Source organism: Saimiri boliviensis, chromosome 4, assembly GCF_048565385.1.
Source record: "Saimiri boliviensis isolate mSaiBol1 chromosome 4, mSaiBol1.pri, whole genome shotgun sequence".
Taxonomy (NCBI): domain Eukaryota; kingdom Metazoa; phylum Chordata; class Mammalia; order Primates; family Cebidae; genus Saimiri; species Saimiri boliviensis.
In genome coordinates this window covers 24,075,219-24,095,679 of record NC_133452.1, presented here as the reverse complement: position 1 = coordinate 24,095,679, position 20,461 = coordinate 24,075,219, and the positions used below count along the sequence as shown (strand labels likewise).

The window sequence follows — 20,461 nt, the reverse complement described above, 5'->3', positions numbered from 1 at the left end:
GCCCACCCGGCCCGGCTCCGGCCGGCCGCTGGGCGGAGACGCGCACGCAGGCCCGGCGGGGACGCGCACGCTGCCTTCCGACCCCGCAGCGACGTGGCGGAGACCAGGGTCCGGAGGGGGCCCCCGCCGCCGCGAGTCCTGCCGTTGGATCCCCGCGGCGCCCGGTGAGGCTCCGCCCCGGCGGGGCTACCAACCCTGTTCGATTCTAGAATCCTGCATTCCTACAGGGAATCCTAGACCCCTCATTTTACAGTTGAGGTAACGGGCCCAAGTAACATGACTCGTTCTCGCCGCCGGTCGAAGGAGAAGCAGCCCCGATTTCCTGACTCCGGGGCCCTGCTTTCGCGTTAGCTCGTTTGCGGAGGAAACGGGCCAGCCCTTGCTGGACCCTCGGTGACTGCCGCCACCGGCCTTCCCGCCGGCCGACGCAGCCTGCCCCAGGCCCGTGACTTAGAGCCGAGACGGGGCTGTGGCCCGTTATCCCCTGTCGGGTTTGAGCTCCCCCGGGAGGCAGCCCGGCCCTGGATCCCGGCGGGCAGCGGAGCCTCTCTGGAGCTGGGACGGGGCAGCCCACCAGGGTCTGCTTCTGTGGGGGGCTCGGGCGACGTTACGCGAAGGCGATGAGCTGGGGAGGGGGCTTGAAGCCGCATGTGCGGTGTGCCGCCCGTGTGACTAAGGATTAAAGAAATCCCGCAGGGCTGTATCAGGATTGGATGGCCACGCCCCGGCTGCCAACACCGAGCCTTGGTCTCCGGCCGAGGGACACCGATTCAGAGCTCTGGGCGGTGGGTGCCGCTCACCCGCCCCCATCCCTCTGTCGGCGACTCCTGCCCACCCCTGTCGAAAGAGAATTACAACAAAGGGAACATGGCTGTAATCCTGGCAAGTGGGGATGGGGGCAGAGCCAGGAAAACACTGTGTTATCATCCTTTTTGTGGCTGCATCTCTACCCCCTGCTGTTGTGCTTTGGGAAAGAGAGCTCACACATAACTTGCCATCCTACAGAGAAATGACTCTCGGACTTGCGGGTTTTAAAGATTATCCATAAAATAAAACGAAACAAAAACTGAGGAATTTAGATTAATTACAGAGTAAAGGTTGATTTCTTAAATGATTAGCTTTTTGAAAAATTATCTGTTTCCCTTATTTTGCCTAATTTGGCTGCAGACAGGCCAAATTATCCTCAGTTCAGACTTTGAGAGCCACTGTCCAGAGAGCTACATGGTCAGGATGAGGAAGCAAGCAGGATGGCCCCGTGGGAGAGGATGTGGGTGCCGCTACATTATGGCCCTACTCCATGCTCACTGCCCTGGGCTGAGTCACAGACCTTTCTTTTGATTTAGTTGTCCTCTTATAAAATAGAGGATCTAAAATAGATGATCTCTAGAGCCCTTTCCAGCTTTACAATTCTGTGAATATCTACCTATACTTACTGAGATCTGGGACTTTCCCTTTTACTAAGTCACCTAGCTGACACTAGGTCACCCTCACCCGCTGGAAGCTGAGTCATTCAGGCTGGAAACCTCATTGTCTTCTTTGCCTCTTCATCTCAATAATTTTCCAAGTCCAGGCAGTCGTTTAAAATTCTTTCTTTCACCTTCATCCCTAGTTACTGTTAAATGAAGTTTAGCCTAAAGCAGCCTCCTTAATATATTTTAAGTTCAGCCTAAAGGTTTCTCTGTATATCGTGAGCTATAACAAGTGGAGGTGTAAACAGACCATAGCCTATACTTGTGTCAATTACTGAGTTTTGGCCAATCAAATGTAGTCATTTGTTCAAACCTTGTTTAAATAAGGCAAACTCCAACCTGTAACCAGTCCAGCCAGTTCTGTATCTCAGTACCTCAGTTTTCTGTGCGTCACTTTCCTTCTTCTGTCCATAAATCATCTTCCACCTTGTGGCTGCACTGGAGTCTCAGACCTACTCTGGCTAGGGAGGCTGCCCAATTCATGAATTGTTCATTGCTCAAACTCCTTTAAATTTAATTTGGTTGAAGTTTTTCTTTTAAGATTACTGTCTTAAACAAATTTGCGTTTCTGCTTTTGCCTAACCAGTCCTTTCTCCTGCAGTGTCTCCTATCTCAAATACACCATCACCTCAATTCTTCCTAAGACATCCATTTTATCTTGTTATTTTTCTATTCAGACATCTAGCTGGGATGGTGTCTTAGTATGTATATTAGTCAGGGTTCTCTAGAGGGACAGAACTAATAATATATACATATAAAGAGGAGATTATTAAGTTTTAACTCACACCATCACAGATCCCACAATAGGCCATCTGCAAGGTGAGAAGCAGAGAGGCAGTCTGAGTTCCAAAACTAAAGAACTTGGAGTCTGATGCTCAAGGGCAGGAAATATACAGCACAGAAGAAAGATGTAGGATAGAAGACTAGGCCCAGCCTAGTCTTTTCACGTTTTTCTGCCTGCTTTATATCCTACCTGTACTGGCAGCTGATTAGGTGGTGCCCACCCAGATTAAGGGTGGATCTGCTTTTCCCAGCCCACTGGCTCAAATATCAATCTCCTTTGGCAACACCCTCACAGACACACCCATGATCAATACTTTGCATCCTTTAATCCAATCAAGTTGACACTCAGTATTAACTGTCACAGTCTGTTTATGCTGCTGTAACAAAGTATTACAGACTGGGTAATTATGAATTATAAGAAATTATAAAGAACAAAGATTTATTTTCTCACAATTCTGGAGGCTGGAAAATTCAAGAGCAAGGCATGGCAGATTTGGTTGTATGGTAAACATCCCATCTGTGCTTCTAAGATGGCATCTTGAACACCTCCTCCTCTGGAGAGGAGAAAAGCTCTGTCCTCATAGAAGAAGGTGAAGGGGCAAGAAGGGGCAAAAAGGGTCAAATTCCTTTTGCCAAGCCCTTTTATAAGGGCTCCTAATCTCATTCATGAGGGCAGAGCCCTTAAAACTCAGTCACCTCCAAAAGGCCATACTTTACAACACTGTTGCATTAGGGATTTAAGTTTCAACATGAAATTTGGGGAATGGGACAAAACCATTCAGACCATAGCAGATGGCTGTCTAGAGCCCATAAGATACAGTCTCAACTCCTGTCTTCAGTTGCTCAAAGTAAATATTTGATTGTAGCCTAATTTGTTTCCTTCTTTTCTCCACTAAACACTATATACAGTACAATTCCAAGCCACCTGTGATTATACAGAATAATAATAAACCTGAGGTTCCTTCTTAACTATCTATACCACTCTAATATCATGCCCTCTGTGAGAGGATTCTGTAGCAAATACTGTCTGTTTTCAGCACTTCTTCACATACCAAATAGCACTGTTACCTGTTTCACAAATCTATATGTGAAATATATAGATTCACATATAGATACGGGCTCACAGATTATCTCTCAGAATTCATGGAAGCAGATTTTGCATCACTTTTATATCTTCCCCAACTATCTAGTATATTAAATCCATGTACATTGTAGATGCTTAATGAATATTTGTCATTTGAAAAATAAAATGTTTACTTTTTCTGTCATTTCACCCTATCCTCATTTTCTGTGTACCTTCTATTTAGCTTCTATTGGTGCCTTTCCAAGAGAATGCATCTAAAACGTAAGGTGAGCAGAAAGAATGCCAGAAATCACATTTCTTTAAGTATACCTTTCTCTCTAATATACATGTATTTTGACATAGACTTCTAGAGGAAAGCTCTCATCTGTGTGACTTAACCACTCAGAGAAGTGACAGGTTACCCTGAAAATTTAAGTTTTTTTAAAAAAAGGAGGAAAGGACAATATTAAGTTTGACCTGCCTGCTGCCTTAGAGGAAGGCCTTGCCTGCTCCTCACATCACACCCCACATGCTGTCACATACAGGCTTGGACAAGGCCTAGTGACTTTTTCTAGAGACCATACCCAAGTTGGGGGAGGTATAAGAACTGTAAAAGTAACACCGCAAATATAAAGCCTAGACACAAGACTAGATTGTAAGAGAGAGAAGTTGTCTAAGAAAATAAATTCATTTGCTAAATAAAGTAAATTCATCAACCGGACAAATGGCTCTTCACTTTGTTCAATATTAGGGCAAACAGACCTATGTTCAAGTAGATTTTCTTTTCCAACTAACCCAGCCTATACTCAAGTAGCCTAGGGCCAAGGCAACAGATAAGTTAAGACGAAAGTCTAAGTCATGTTCTAATTAAGGAAAGGATCATTGCCAGAGACAAGTGTGATTGGGGGCTGATTTGCAGCTGTGAAATCATGGGACAATCAGAATTACCAGCTGGGACTGTGGTGGGAAATACCATTCCTCTTTTATGATATGCTCCTACAGAATTATGAGAGAAAGAGCCAGTTTGAATCACCTGATTCCCAGAGTCTAGAATCTAGTAGCTATAATTATATTTCCTCTATAAGTTCATTTGCAGTATGAGGAATATGATAATTAACATACAATTATATGGTAATTTGGAAGCAGCCTGCCAAGGGTAATATTCATAACCCAAAATCAACCTAGCAATTTTACGTAAATTATCAGCAGAATTTTAACCAAGGCAGCCCGGAATATTGGAAAAGCAGAAGACCAAGGTTCTGTTCCTGTATACCATAGACGTGCTATAAGACAGTGTTGAAATTATCTATCATGTGCATTTCAATGTTTCACAATTTGAGTTATTACAATTAGATTTCTTAATATAGTGCCTAGCATACAGAATATATGCTCATTAAACAAAAAAATGAAATATCCCATTCCCCAAAAGGTTGTACCTCAAACGTGTTGTATATGCAATTACTGGGAGCTAGCACTTATGGGAACTAGTCTGTGCTTGAGCAGATGATCAGGTGGCCTTCTCTTGGTTGGCGATAATAAAGATGTCCTCTTAGATCAGCTGTCTACAAATACATATGTGACTTTGCTAAGCTAGCAGCACTTTTTTATAGTGCATTTTTACATGTTTAAGTTCTATGTATACATTTCTCCATTATTCAAAGAAATTTTGTATAGATTAAATATCTGAGAGAAATCACTTTTAATTTACCCCATAAATGGGCTCACTGTTTAGTTCTCAGGTCTGCTGTACTCTATTCAGTTGCATTTGTAGCAAAGTCAAATGCCTTCACATAAATACCATGCCAGTAACAAGAAGAGGGTGTAAAAGAGGTTGTTGGGATTAGATACTCACATTGTTACTAAGTTGTTACTGAGCTGTAGTCTCATAGCTGGTGCTACATGTGAATGGAAGAAATGGTGGCAACATATGTTCTGATTTTTTTTTTTAAGCTCCTGGAAATTGAGATAACTATGTGAAACCACATAATGTGGTTTTAAAAATTTTTGAAAACCCTGCATGGGGGAAAAATCAACCACCACAAAAAAAAAAAAAAGCCTACATCTTTACCACCCTTGTTTTAGAGACTCGTCCAAAAGGTGATAAAATAGAAGTTCATATTTATTTCTGTGCCTAGGGTGGTTTCTAAACCATTTGAGTCTCATTTTCCTCTGGAGGTAGATTTCCTATGCTCAAATGCTGACTCATAATCCCTGGTAAATTATTAACCTTTCTGTGTGGGAGAAAGACTCTCAGATGGCCCCCAATGACCCATATTTCCTACGGTTCACACATAATCTTTTCTCTTGAATGTGGACAAGAGCTACAACTTGCTTTTTAACCAATTGAATATGTCAAAGGTGTTAGGATATCACTTTTGTGTCTATGAAAGGTTGTGACTTTTGTCATGCTGGCAGACTCTCCCTCTTGCTGGATTTTTTGAAACAAGTTGTCATGTTGGGGAGGCCCTCATGGCATTGAACTGTTGATATTCACTGTCAGCCACCAGTTAGGAAACCAGGCCCTCGATTCAACAAAAGGAATGGAATCCTGCCAACAACCACCTGTATGAATATGGAAGCAGATCCTTTCCCTATCAAACCTTCAGATGAGACCCTAGACCTGGCCAAACCTTGAATTGCAGCTTCATGAGAAACCTTAAAACAGAGGTCCACATTAAGGCATGCCTGATTCACAGAAAATGTGAAGTTGTTTAAGCCACTAAGTTTTTGATCATTTGTTGAAGAGTGATAGATAACTAATATATCAGATCCTGCTTTTCTCATCTCTGAAACAGGAAAGAATAGTATTCTCCCCTGCCCCAACATGTGCTGTTTTGCGAGTTAAATCAATTGATATCTTTAAAGTACTTAGAACAGTGCCTGGCACATGTGAGCACTCAAGTGTTGGGTGTCTTTTCCTCAGCCACATTCTAGAAATAAAGTCAAGTATCTTAGCAAAGAAGGGTAGTAGACAGAAGCAAAAGGGGCTGTCTCTGTGTGGCTTCAAGCTCAAGTGACAAATTGTGACATTATTTTAGGCAGAGGAAAGTTCTTTCCCACTTGTTTTCCACCATGGGACAACTTTGCTGCAGAGCCTGACAGAGCTGTAGGGGTGCTACAGAAGCCATGGGAGCTGTGCCCTCATCAGGTAGATGGGTGGCCTTACCCTCAATGGACTGGGCAGTGAAAAGGAAGCCCAAGCACAAGATCATAAGTGGATTTATTCTTGAGCACTTCTAACAAAATCTCTGGGAAAACTCAGAAGCAACTGAGTCATCCTGTGCTATGTGCCTCTGAGAGATATTGAATCCACTCATTAAGATTTGTAGCTGAAGCCAGGTGAGGTGGCTCACACCTGAATCCAGCACTTTGGGAGGCCAAGGTGGGTGGATCACTTGAGGTTAAGTGTTCAAGACCAGTCTAGCCAACCCTATCTCTACTAAAAATACAAGATTCGCCAGGGTAAGTGGCACACACCTGTAATCCCAGCTACTCTGAAGGCTGAGACAGGAGAATCGCTTGAACCCGGGAGGCAAAGGTTGCATTGAGCCAAGATTTTGCCACTGGATTCCAGCCTGGGCAACAAAGCAGGACTCCAACTCAAAAAATAAATATTTGTAGCTGAAACCTCTGTTAAGCCTTGTAGTTAAGCAAGGCTGATAATTCCAGCAGGCGAAGGGACAGGGTCTGTTTTCTAGTTTATTCCTGTATTTCCAGAGCCTAGGGGAATATGATATACTCAATGTTAAATAAATGTTGGTTAAATGACATTTGTGTTACATCAATAATTGTAAATTGTTGTTGCTTCACATTTGGAGATGGCAGCACGCTTTTCACAGACCTTTCTCTGACTTTACACTTTGACAGTAAAGGAAAGAAAATGCATAATTACATTGGGATAGAAGCTTACCTGCACACAGCTACTTTGGAACATTTCAGGGAACAGAAGCAAGCTGGTCTTCAAGGTCAATGGATTATTTTCCACTCCACTGAAATATCTAAGGTGACAAACTAAGCTAATTTGTCTTTCTAAGACAGAATATTTCTTAAAGATATTTCCTTAGGGTAAATCAAAGTAATGCTCTCTATTCCTATTCATTTCGTAGACATGAAAAAAAAAGTCGCAATCCTTCATAGAGATGAAAGTGATATCCTAACACCTTTGACATATTTAATTGGTTAAAAAGCAAGTTATAGCTCTTATCCCCATTCAATAAAAGGAGATTATTTGTGAACAGTAGAAGACATGGTCATTGGGGGCCATCTGAGAGTCTTTCTCCCACACAGAAAGGTTAATAATTTACCAGGGATTATGAGTCAGCATTTGAGCTTAGGAAATCTACCTCCAGAGGAAAATGAGACTCAAATGTTTTAGAATAAAAAAAGTAACCAGCATTACTTTCATTCATCCTTAGTTATACAAAGTGATTCAGGATGTATTTAGAGTGTCAAAGATGGGACTAGAACAAGAGAAAGAAATGTGTTTATGCAAGTCAATAATTATGGATTGATATTCATAATCACTCAGTGTAGATCAAGTTGTTGCAGTAAGAAAGCCTCTATCACATAAGCCTTGAAAGTAAAAAATGTAGATTTGGGGGATTTTTTCCACCAAAAGAAGAACTGGGTGTCTTCCAGAGCATCGATGAAGGAATAGTAAGACCTAAAAAGAAACTCACTTTCTAACTTGCTTCTCCAGTATGCAAATGGTTAAAGGTAAGCATGCTCTCCATTCCTATCAGCTTACAAAGCTGAAGCTAGTACTTGGCACATGGCTCCCTGATTCATCTATAGACTGACGTTTTTGGGGGAGGGAAACAAAACTCTAGGAAAGGTATGTTTGCATTTCCTCTTCCTCAAAGTTGGGAAATCTGACGTCTATTCAGTGGCATTGAAAGGCAAGTCATCTGAGTGGAGCACAATGTTATAAATTTGTTTCTTTGGTAATTTATGAGGTCTTGTGGAATCACCTATTAAAAGCAATCCTGGAATGAGCAGTGTTTTATTTAGAATAATGGACAGTTGGTAACAGAAGAGGATCAGCTGTATGGGAATAGGAGATTCCAAGGGCCTCAAGATGGTGAAAGGATTGAAAGGGAAGATGGAAGCCTCCAAACTCTAGCCCGGTATGCATACATCCTATTTGTTGCAAATAGAAGCAAAGTCTTCCACCTAGTAGCCCTGTCTGTTTCTCATTTCTTTTTTCTCTCCTTCTGTATCTGTGTCTCTGTTTCTTTTCTTAAATTTGAATTACACAGGAATATGTGATATATCAAAATTATACGGGTTGCAACTCTTGACGTCATCATCCTCAATTTGCCTTGACACCCTGGAGCAAATTTTTATTCATGTAGAAGTTTCATTGGGTTTCTGGACACAAAGGAAGAACAAAGTATTTGCCCTTAATATCCTTTTTATAGAAATCCTGGAGCCAGCTTTGCTGGTATTTAGTGCCCCCTGAGGCATTATGACTTTTCATATTACTTACATTTCATAAATAGGAAGGGCAATAAAATCAATTTCTGAGCCAGGACCAGAGTCTGGGACCACTGACTCCCACATAATGTGATTTAATTAACAAGATATTGAGAACAAACACACTCAAACAAAAACTAGATTAACTGCACATTGACTTGCAGTTCACTTGTAAGATGCTTTCATTTCCAACCTGAAATGGAAAAATCTACCGCAAGCCCGCATGAGTCATGCATTATAGCCTACGTCACTGCAACCCAAAGGCCTTATCATCTTCTCTGGATGTTTAATCTGTACCTAAGTCTTTCTCAGATACTCCAGAGTTGAATTAGCTTACCATACCCTGATTCTGCTCACCCACTTCTCAGTTTATCTTATGCAGAGAAATATTATAAACAACATATGCTTCTATTTATCTCCCTTCTTAGTGAGGTCACACAATAACATTCCTCAGAAAAATAGAACAGTCTAATGCCTCAGTACTAAGATAACTTCAGTTGCTTCCCACATTTGGTTAAACACTTTTAATGTTTGTAAAAGAACGAACATTTGTGAAGTAGCGGGGAAAGACTTCAGAAAGAAACAGAAGGCAAATTGTACTTTACATAGTTAGATGATGCAAAGTACATCAAAGTAAATGTACATGATCTAATCGTGTTGTGCAAGCTCATGGTTTATGAGACCCTGTCTTGGCATAATGAGAACGCAGCATGAAAGCTTCCTTGAGTTTACCTAAGAAGTCTGAAAATATATGGATCTTCAGATCAGGGACAGGGTGGAGACAGCTGGGAAGTAGATGATAAAGAAATAATCTACCGAGAAGAGGGATCTGTCACCCAGGCTGGAGTGTAGTGGCATGATCTCCGCTCACTGCAGCTTCCTCCACCTTTCAGGTTCAAGCAGTTCTCTTGTCTCAGCCTTCTGAGTAGTTGAGATTACAGGTGTGTGGTGCCACAGCCTGATAATTTTTATATTTTTAATATAGACAGGATTTCGCCATGTTGGTCAGGCTGGTCTCTACCTCAAGAAATCTGCCTGCCTAGGCCTCCCAAAGTGCTGAGATAACAAACATGAGCCACTGTGCCCAGCCAGGAAAGTTCTTTTTTACCGCTTATGGAGTCCTGAGGCATAAGGAAAACTGCGAATATCCACAGTAACATCTAGCCTCAGCCAGATTATTTTTCAGTAAGAGCAGATGTGGGGAACTAGAAGGGTTGAAACTAGATCACGCAAGTCAGGAAAAATATTTTTACTTCTACCTTCTGCTCTAGCCTTAGCCCTTGAAGTCTTGGCTTCAATGCCACTCTTTTGCTTTGCTATTTTCACTAGCAGAGGCAAGTTGAAAGGTCATGAGTCAATTTTGATAACTACAACTGAACTAAGCTAATTTTAGGTGAAGTGCCCCTCCATATTTGTGTAATGCAACTAAAATTATTTCAAATCATTTTTTATAACCAATTGTTGTAAGTTCACTATCAAATCTCGTGAATTACTCAAGTTATCTCTACTTTGCATTTGGAGAAACAGGGACAACGAGCATTTAAGCAAGATACCCAAAGTCTCACAACGTAGAACTGGAGGTATAGCTGTGGTCTCCTGTTTCTGTATTTGCCCTTTTTCAGGAACATCTGAATTCTCAACAAAATCAACCAGCCAACCAACCAACTAACCAACCAAACAAACAAAACACTAGCAAATAAGTTTCCTCTTACCAGATTATTAATCCTATGATTTTATTTGATAAAGACAGATAGTGAATGCCTGAGTGATGCCAGGGTATTAATTATTGGCAATGTCAGAATAGCTGGGACTAGCAGACTTGCTATTTGGCACCCATACCACTGTGATGTAGCACCAAAAACAGCAAAATGCCATATGGACCTCATGCTTCCATTTTCAGAATGTTTAGATGCCTATCCTGGAGTTATGCAGTCCACAACTTGCAAATCCAAATAAAGTGGCTAGGGATGGCTTATTTCTATATTGTTGCGACACATCACAAATAGGGTGGTAAAAGATCCAGGGTGGTAAAAGATCAAACCATTGATAAGGTTTAACTGTGCCCCCACCCAAATCTCATCTTGAATTGTAGTTCCTGTAATCCCTAGGTGTTGTGGGAGAGACCTGGTGAGAGGTAATTGAATCATAGGGGTGGTTATTCATTAAAGAAACCAGGTCGTTTGTCTAATGGAATTTCTCTTATTCTGGAGTTTACTGATTCCCACCACTCCCTTATTTTCTGCAAACTGATAGTTAGATCTAGAGGTTTGATGAGAATCAAGTTCAGTTTTTCAGTAAGAATACTACCTAGGCATCCTTCAGCCAGGAGGAGCATATATCTGATGACTTTAGGGAACATTAGCCGTCATTGAGGATTATAGCTATTAATATATTTTTATCAAGCAACAGCAGCTGTAATCAAATACTGTTTCTTCTTGAGAATTATATTCATTTATTACTATAATTTGATTTAAAAATCATATTAAAACATCTTATAGTTTAATAAATACTCTTCATATAGTATTTTGATTGGCCCTACCAACAACTTATTTAATATACTTTATTCTTATCTCAATTTTTCACATGAAGTTAATGAAGTTCTGAGACAATAAATAACTTTCTGAAATCACACAAAGGGAGTTTTATAAACCAGGATCCCATGGTCTTTACATCAGAAAATATTGTCTCCTTATCAATTATATGTCATTGATTTAATCATTTGGAAATTTTCATTGAGCACCTATTATCTCTTAAAACACTAAAAGTTAAAGTGGTTAGTAAAACTGACATTGTCCCTACCTGCTTAGTGTTTACAATGTAGTGGGAGAGATGGACATTAAGTAAGTAATAACACAAATAAATACCCAATTATGACCTCCTGTGATAAACGCTTTCATATATTTGTTTTATAGGTATTTTAGAACAGCTATTTTGTGAAATGCTCTTAAATTGTTATTTAGCCTAATTTTTCATCTCCCTATCACCATTTCAGCAGGCTTACACTATTACTGAAATGAATGTTTCCAGGCCTTTGAAATTGGAGCAAAAACCTTCCCCAACACACATATGACCTCTATTCAATATTGAGAAAGTTGCAGAATCTCATGAAACATATGTTTATTGGTTAACCAGTTATTTAACTAGTCTCATGTATACATTAGTACTTCTTTTCTACAGAACTTAATTATCTTTAAATTTTGCCTAATGGAGAAAGCAGCCAATATCCCAGAAGCCAAAAAGGACTAAAATAAATATACAAAGAACAATCAAAATATGTGAAAATACTCTGAAACAAAAATGCAAATTTATTTTTCATAGAGGGATTCCATTTAACCTGTCAAAACCTAAATTCTCATATTTTACACACAGTAGTTTTGACTGTGGCTTTTTAATACTTTAACCTACCAAAGAGTAGAGGTTACAAATTATAATATAATAATAGGATTGAAATAAACACATATACTAAAGGCAAGAAGAAAGAATTGCCTGAGAGTCTGGTAGAAGAGGAGAAGGTAGGAAAATTTAAACAGAAAGGGTTTTTTAGATTTAATTTTCAGAGGTTTATGAATAGTCAAGTTTTCATTTGAAATTTTTATTAGAATCATCTCTAAATGAAACCAATAATAATTTGAGCTCTGGTTGATCAACTTGTATTGACACAGATCCCTGAGGATACTGTTGATTCAAAATCAAAATCACCTTTTTTTTTTTGAGATGGAGTCTCACTCTGTAGCCCAGGTTGGAGTCTAGTGGCACAACCTCAGCTCACTGCAACTTCTACCTCCCAGGTTCAAGCAATTCGCCTGCCTCAGCCTCTGGAGTAGCTGGGACTACAGGCACATCCCACCACACACACTAATTTTTGTGTTTTTTAGCAGAGACAGGGTTTTACCATGTTGGCCAGGCTGGTCTTGAATTCCTGGCCTCAAGTGATCTCCCTGCCTTGGCCTCCCAAAGTGCTGGGATTACAGGTGTGAGCCACCGCACCTAGCCTAAATCATCTTTATTAACTCACCTCCATTTCTTCAGCATGGGCTCAAAATGTAGTTTATCCATTTACAAGACTAAAATCCTTCGATTTCCTGTTTAAGAGTGATCTGCCCAGTGTAGTTAATTCAGCACATATTTACTGAGTAACTGCTGTTTGCCAGGCTGTGGCTATTCCTTTATGAGGAATAAGAAAGCACCTGGTAGAACTGGTTTACAGTTGGATCACTGCTATATTCTCTTTCATATAAATGATAAAAAATGATATTAGAAACAAGTTCTGAATTTTTTTCATCATTTCTGATCTATTGTCATCTATTGATTTAATAAGGATGCATGGGCCAAGCTTTATGATTTCAATATAAATAGCAGACTTTCAATGTGGATTCAGACTATCACAAAGCTACCTGCAAACATAGAGTGGCTAGGAGCTGATAGATTAATTTCCACTCCTAATTGGAATTTGTAAATTGTCACAATGATTGTTTTGATTAAATGCATGTTTTCTTGCCATAGCAAACGGTAAAGGACACATTCTTATTGGAATGACAGGTGGTTAATAGCTTAATCTACTAACTAGTAACAGTAAAATAATAATATATAATACTATTTAATCATTATTATAATTATTACTTAATAATATTATATAATGAAATATAATGACTATCATGCATAATAATAATATTTCCTGATGTTTATCAATGATACCCAAGCCCAAACTGTCATTTTGGTGTCCAGTCGATGTTTATAACCCTACTGTGATGATAAATTATTTAACATTAGCAACAGGGTAAGTGCTCTGGGATAATTCTTTCATGGCTACCTTATCCAGGCAGGTCTATATGGATACAGGCTGCTCAAAAAAGAACTATTCTACAGGAATGATAGATTTCTCATAAGTACTTTTATAGGCATGCACTGCTGTTCTCATGTGTTTTATAGGGCCCTTATTATGTTGAAACAGACATTCAGATATGTCACCTTGTAATTTTTCTTAATTAAAATCACTGCCAAATTATCTGGAACATAAATTCGGGACATTTGACAATTTATTATTTTCTAAGGATGATCTCAGTTCTGCCTATTGAAATTTGCTCACCTCCAAGAGAAGAGAGATGGCTTCAGGAAAATGTCTTGAGGTGTTTTTATTTTTCACAAGTTACTTATTGCAACACTAGCCCTTCCCTGCAGGAAGCTATATAATTGTTTGCTTAACTGGCAACATAGAAGAATTGCCAGCTACTTCCTCAAGAATATACTCTTGAATTCCTTGTCACTCAAGTTTGTCTATTAAAAACTCAATGAGAGGAAATAATGTCCATAGATTCCTTTGGGAAAAAACATGTAATCTCCTTTCGTCTTTTTTTCTCATTGTGTCAAGTAGTAGGTACCCCACAAAAATTGCTAATTGAATACATGAATAAAAACTTTCATTGAATTAAATCTTAAACGCTGAGACATGTAACTCCAGAATATATTTTTTGATCCCATACTGAATTATTATTCCTGAATTCTATTTGGTATGATGCTCTGGACTTGCACTGATAATTTCTCTGTGCAGCCTCCTGTGGAACTCATGTTATATATCTCACTCTCTACTTTATAAAGTGCCTCAACATTTCTTTTCTGGTGATAATGTGAGGGAGGTAAGTCAGGCTTATCTAGATAAATTTATTTGTTTTCATTTTATGGGTATCATGAATTGGATCACCAATCAGATTTCCCTTTTCCCATTCACTGTCATAGAACAAAATTTGTAGCTCAAAATGACAGTGTGATTGCATCTTTCGTTTAACTCATTTCTACATCTAGTTTTTGCCCCTATGTTTGTTTTTTCTTTCTCATTCTCTTATAATTTATAGTTTATTATATATTGGCATATTTTATTTGTAGCTTATTGCTGTATTTTATGTTGCCCTTTAAAGATCTTAAATCTCTTTTCAAGTAAGATAAGGTATTGATAAATAAAAAGTTTAATCCATCAATTAAGCAAAATATTTTCTATTGTATAGAAGAAACTGACAGTTGTTCGTCTGTATTTTTAAAAGCCACTGAGACTAGACAATCTTGGGAAGAATATTTATTATTTGTCTACTAACCACCTCATACCTCCTTCTGAAAAAAAAGCAACTCATTTTTCTGGACTACTCCTCCTTCCACTGTAACTCTGCCTCCTAGAAAGGGTTGAGGGCTCTAAGGATGGGTAACCAAACCAAGCCATTCTAATTAGAGGCATTCCTTGAGTTGTTTACTGGGGAATTGATGTGGTGTGTGTTAGGCAATCTTGTCCTGTAATGGAATTGAGATGTAAAACTTAGGAACTGTCAGTGATCATATTTCCTGCCATAAAGAGAAAGACTGACTCAGTGTATGATAAAGTTGGCAGAGAGGAGAGGCAGGGAAGAGAGAGAGGAAGAGAGAGAGAGAGAGAGAGAGAGAGAATATTAAGTGTGAGAGAGAAAGTAAATGAAGGAGACCTGGCATCGTACAAGTTCCTGAGACAGTCAGTTCCTGAAACTCAACTCAGTGTCTTTCACATGGTTTAGATATTCACTACTTCTTTAGATTTTGTGAGATAACAAATTCATCTTTCTCAAGATGGATTCAAATTGGGCTTCTATCACTTTCAAGCATGAGTCCTTCATGATATATGCTGCTTTTAAGCTTTATTGTGAAAAATTTTGGCCTTAATCCTCACCAGCCCCACCGTCTACTTTTGTGCAAGAATATAATTTACTCTTTGACTTGGAAAGTCTATATCTGGCTCTAATTTTCATGTAAAAGAAAATCAGTTTTGTCTCTTAATGATATGGTATAGAAAACATTTGAATTTTTTTTTTTGGAAAATATTACTATTGCAAGTATTTTTCAGTTACCTCAAACTCAAATTGTTTGCTCTCTTGATTGTATCAAAAGTTGGACCTGGACAGTGATTTCTGGAGAGATAGGAACATAATAATTAGCATTTCCACATTGTTTTGCCTCTATCTCCATACCAAATCAATAGAAATCTACATGCCTGGATGAGTAGAGTGGAAAAAATGTGACTTTAGACCAGGAAGGCCCAGATTCATGTCTTAGCTTTACATGACCAAGATCTTCAATCTCTCACAGTTCCCCTAGGAAACTCCTAGAAGAACAGTAGTATGTACCTCCCAACATTATTAAGGAAAATATCTGTAAAGCCCTAATACAGTGTCAACATATAATAGTGGGAGTTATTGTCACTTTGCTGGCTCACCATAGAAAGACATTTCAAAAACTTTAACAATTTGCCTTCAGCTTTTATTCGAAATTCATACCCTCCCCAACACCCACAAGCTGTATTTATGTATCTTCATCCTTTGTACTATTATTAGTTACCTAATCCTCTTTATAGAAATATCCTTACATGATATCCTTCTTTGAATTTTCTCCTAGAGGAAGAAAAAAGACATTTCTAAATTGCTCATTTTCTTTTTATGTTGATGAAAGCATGTGAACTCATCCTGTTCCCCCATCTTCTTTTTTTCTTTTTCTCTTTGACTATCAGTAAAAACAGAGCTAAATTTTATGCTCAGTTGCATTAAACTAGATTAAACTACTGACTTATTACCTCCTTAATTATTTTAAAACATTATGTATTCTTTCAGTGGTAATATTGTATGTGTGACTTCAAGTAAGCTTACATTATTCTTGGGAGTAGGCATCAGTATATAAATAACAAATGCAATAAAGGCCTACACTATTTTAGCAACCCTCAGATGAAGAGTGACTGAGCTAGGAGTGTGAGGGTGGTAGCTCTTGTGTTAGATAGTTGTAGGACAAAGTGCTCCAGCTCCCTAAAGATCACACTTCGGGCACCGGTTCTAGGTTGGCTGCCTCCTATTTTCCCTTCTGGTCAGGCTTTGTGAGAGGTGCCCTGTCTTTCAGACTCCATAGTCCATGTAGCCCATTGCCTGCCAGCTATGAATGAAAACCTCAAAAAACTTACTTCATTTTGAGTCAATTTGTTCACAGCTAAGGGAAATACCACACTCAGGGAAGGCTAACTCTATTGCTGACCATGCAGTAGACATAGGGAGAATTTATATCTTTCTTACTGACTTGGACTGTCAATAACCTCCACTCTCTGAAGAAGACTTGACCCCCACCTTTGTGTCTTGGCTGTTATGACACCTACATTTGTTCACCCACCATTTTTCTCTGTTTGTGTTCTTGTAGCAAAATACCACAGACTGAGTATTTAGAATGAACAGATACTTATTTTCTTAGTTATGGAGGCTAAGAAGTCCAAGATCATGGCTCTGGCAGGATTGCTGTCTAGTGAGGGCTGCTTTTTGCCTCTAGGATGGTACTTTGCTGTCATGTCCTCCAAAGGGAAGGAGTGCTGTGCTCTCATGTGATGGAAGGGACTAAAGCGGGGAAAAGGGCAAATTTCCTCTGTCAAGCCCTTTTAAAATGGAAACGGATTCCATGCAGGAGGGCAGAGCCCTCATGACTCAGTGACCTAAAAGTCTCATCTCTTAATACTGTTGCATCAGGGATCAAGTTACAACATGAATTTTGGATGGGGAAAGCATTTAACCCATAGCACCACCTGCATCTCCAACTAGAACAAGAACTTCTTGAAGTTAGAAGCTGTGTCTTACTCTTCTCAGAATCTCCAGCGTACTCCACAAAGCTAGTACATGGTTTGCAAAATATGTTGAAGGAATAAACATATCTTCAGCATAGCAAGTTAAAATGATTATTAAATGACTACTTTACACATTTCATTGATCTAAGATATAAGAACTAAAAAATATGGAAATAATCATTTGCCACCAATAACAAAGTATGAATAGAAATTATTCATTACAATTGTATTTTGTTCTCACTTCCAGAAATCAGATTCACGTCTTTTGTAAAGAATGTGTAGTCTCAGGATAGTGAAGTCCTGCACTTAAAGGGAGATAAGGCTTAGAAGAATCAAGTTACTTTTGTAGTTGTTTTGATATATCTGGAAACATCTCTGACAAGAAAATGAAAGCCAGGAAGCTTTTCTGGAACGGTAGGTTTTATGCAGCTACTTCATATATTTTGTGCCATTCTTCAACTATATCCAGCCCAGGAGTCTTTGAGTTTTAAATATTTGGCCCCTAGAGAACCACTTGGGACAGTTGCTGTCTGGTTACCACCCTATTCTAAGACTGCCTTTTGGGTTGCATACACTAATACTACCAAGCATTGACAAATTATCTTCATAGAAAAATAGAAAGCAAATTCTAGAGGTGAAATATATATATATATATGTATCTTTTTAAAGTAAGGCTTAAGAAAAATATTTTATATTTCCAAATCCCAGAAGCTGTTTCTGGACAATTTCTGAGATTAAAAAAAACACACATTCTTTATCTAAGTCAGAAGCAGCAAGTTTGAATTAGTCAATGGAATCTTCACCTATATTATTTATCTACATCATTTATCACCTATATAATTTATCTACATCTTATTAAATATGTCAGTTACAAGGAAGGAATTGGTATGAATATTTTCCTAGAACGGTAGTATATTCCAAAAGAGATGAGAAACCCGAGTTAAAGCTCAAGGGAAATAATTTCTTTATTTGTTTTTTCCTGTTTTAGGAATGGCTCTTAGCGTGTTACTAATTTCAAATAACTCTCCATAGGTATTTCATTTTTTTTTTTAATTACAAAATACATTCTCTCAGCTCCAAATACTTTCTAGCCTCTGACTATTGCTAACTGGCCTTTGAAGGTTCAAACAAGATCAGAATAGCTTACATTGGAGAAAGTGACTGTCACAGTTAATTTTATCTGTCAGCTTAGCTAGGCCACACTATGTAGATATTTGGTCAAACATTATTTTAGATGTTTCTGTGAATTTTTTTTTTTTTTTTTTTTTTTTTTTTAGATGAGATCAACATTTAAATCAGTAAGATTTTGAGTAAAGCAGATTACTTTCCATAATGTGGGTAGGCCTCATCCAATCAGTGGAAGGCCTGAAGAGAAAAAGATGAACATCCTGCAAGAGCGATTTCTGCCAGCAGAATGTCTTCAAACTTGAGCTGCAATACCAACTCTTCCTTGGCTCTTTAGCCCACCAGCCCACCCTGCAGACTTGACCTTGTCAAGACTCCACAATCATGTAAGCCAATTTATTGCAATAAATCTCTCTCTGTTTCTCTGTCTGTGTCTCTCCCTCTCATTTTATATATATTGTATTTAATGAATATATATAATTATCTAATACATAATGTCATATATTATACATAAAGCAGAATTAATATATAATTATATATAATTTATGCATTTATATGGTATATGTAAATATACAATCCGAATAATTTTATATATATTATTAAATATATAAAAATAATATTATACCAAATCTCTTTATCTCTCATTATATATAATATACACATTAATTATATAAGTATATAATCATATTTTTATATGTAATATACAAATTTATATGTCATATACAATTTATGTAAATTGTATATTATTTTTATATAATAATATTTAAATCACATATATAAATATTTATGGATTTACAGTAAATATATTAATATAATTATAATTATTTAAAATGTAATTAAATATATAAGTATATACTTTTATATACTAATTATATACAAAATTATATATAAAATGAGAGAAAGAGATTCATTGTATTAATTTATATATATTATTTATTTATATAAAAATATTTTCTACATATTTATTTGTATTTATTTCTATAGTAATATGTATATGTATTTAGAAATATACGTTATATATTATACATTTTATATATGAGACATTTTCTGTTTATATATTTTTTATATGGCATGTATCATAATATATAATATATATAAATATGTAATGTACATAAACGTATATATACACCTATACTATATATAATATGGTATATGGGAAGCTTACCCGATTTCCAATAGCAAAAGTGTTATATATTTGAACTATGCCATGTAGTACAGATTACTGTAAGAAATCTCAGCAAAACTGAGACAAATGTTTTTTAACTCATCATTTTCAATACTGTTTATGCTTTCCAACTCAAGAGTGCCTGGGAAGAACTGAGAAGACATGAAAACATGGATTTTACTTGATCAAAAATTAGGAATCCTGCTATCAACTCATATTGACTCTCAATGTCTTGAGCATTGTTTCATCTGGCTGAAAAAATGAATTTTGGACAAATGAGAAATAAATGCTAAATTAGAGTCCAAGTATCAACACGATATTACATAAAAGCCCTTTTTATCTAGATTTAGCTTAGTATATGTCACAGCCAGTGACAAGTCACTCATATGGAGAGGACAGCCAAGTCAGCACATTACTCAACTGTTGTACAAATTTTTCTCTTAACCTTGCCAAGAATATATATGTGTGTATGTGCACATGTACATTACATAAGTACATTATGTACATTACGTAAGGATATACACGTGTGTGTGTGCATGTACATTACACACACACACACACACACACACACACACACATACACACACGTATATATTCTATTGTTTGTTTCTTTGGAGAACCTTGACTAATACAATGACCTTTTATTCTATTTGGTCAGTAGAATCTGAACGGCCTCAAAAAGTGATGTCAGGTAGACTCTTCATTTTGTTGGTCTGCCTTAGTAATCTGTTACAATCTGTTACACTCTTTCAATTATAATTAATTACATAATCACA

At 37.8% G+C, this 20,461-nt stretch overlaps 1 long non-coding RNA gene across 1 annotated transcript; it reads left to right on the top strand.

The window, feature by feature from the left end:
• Positions 1-34: 34 nt before the first annotated feature.
• LOC141584247 (uncharacterized) lies at positions 35-19,984 on the top strand. Its single transcript, XR_012517163.1, has 3 exons — positions 35-258; positions 18,673-18,906; positions 19,823-19,984. It is a non-coding gene; the product is annotated as an uncharacterized LOC141584247 (long non-coding RNA).
• The last annotated feature ends 477 nt before the right edge of the window (positions 19,985-20,461 follow it).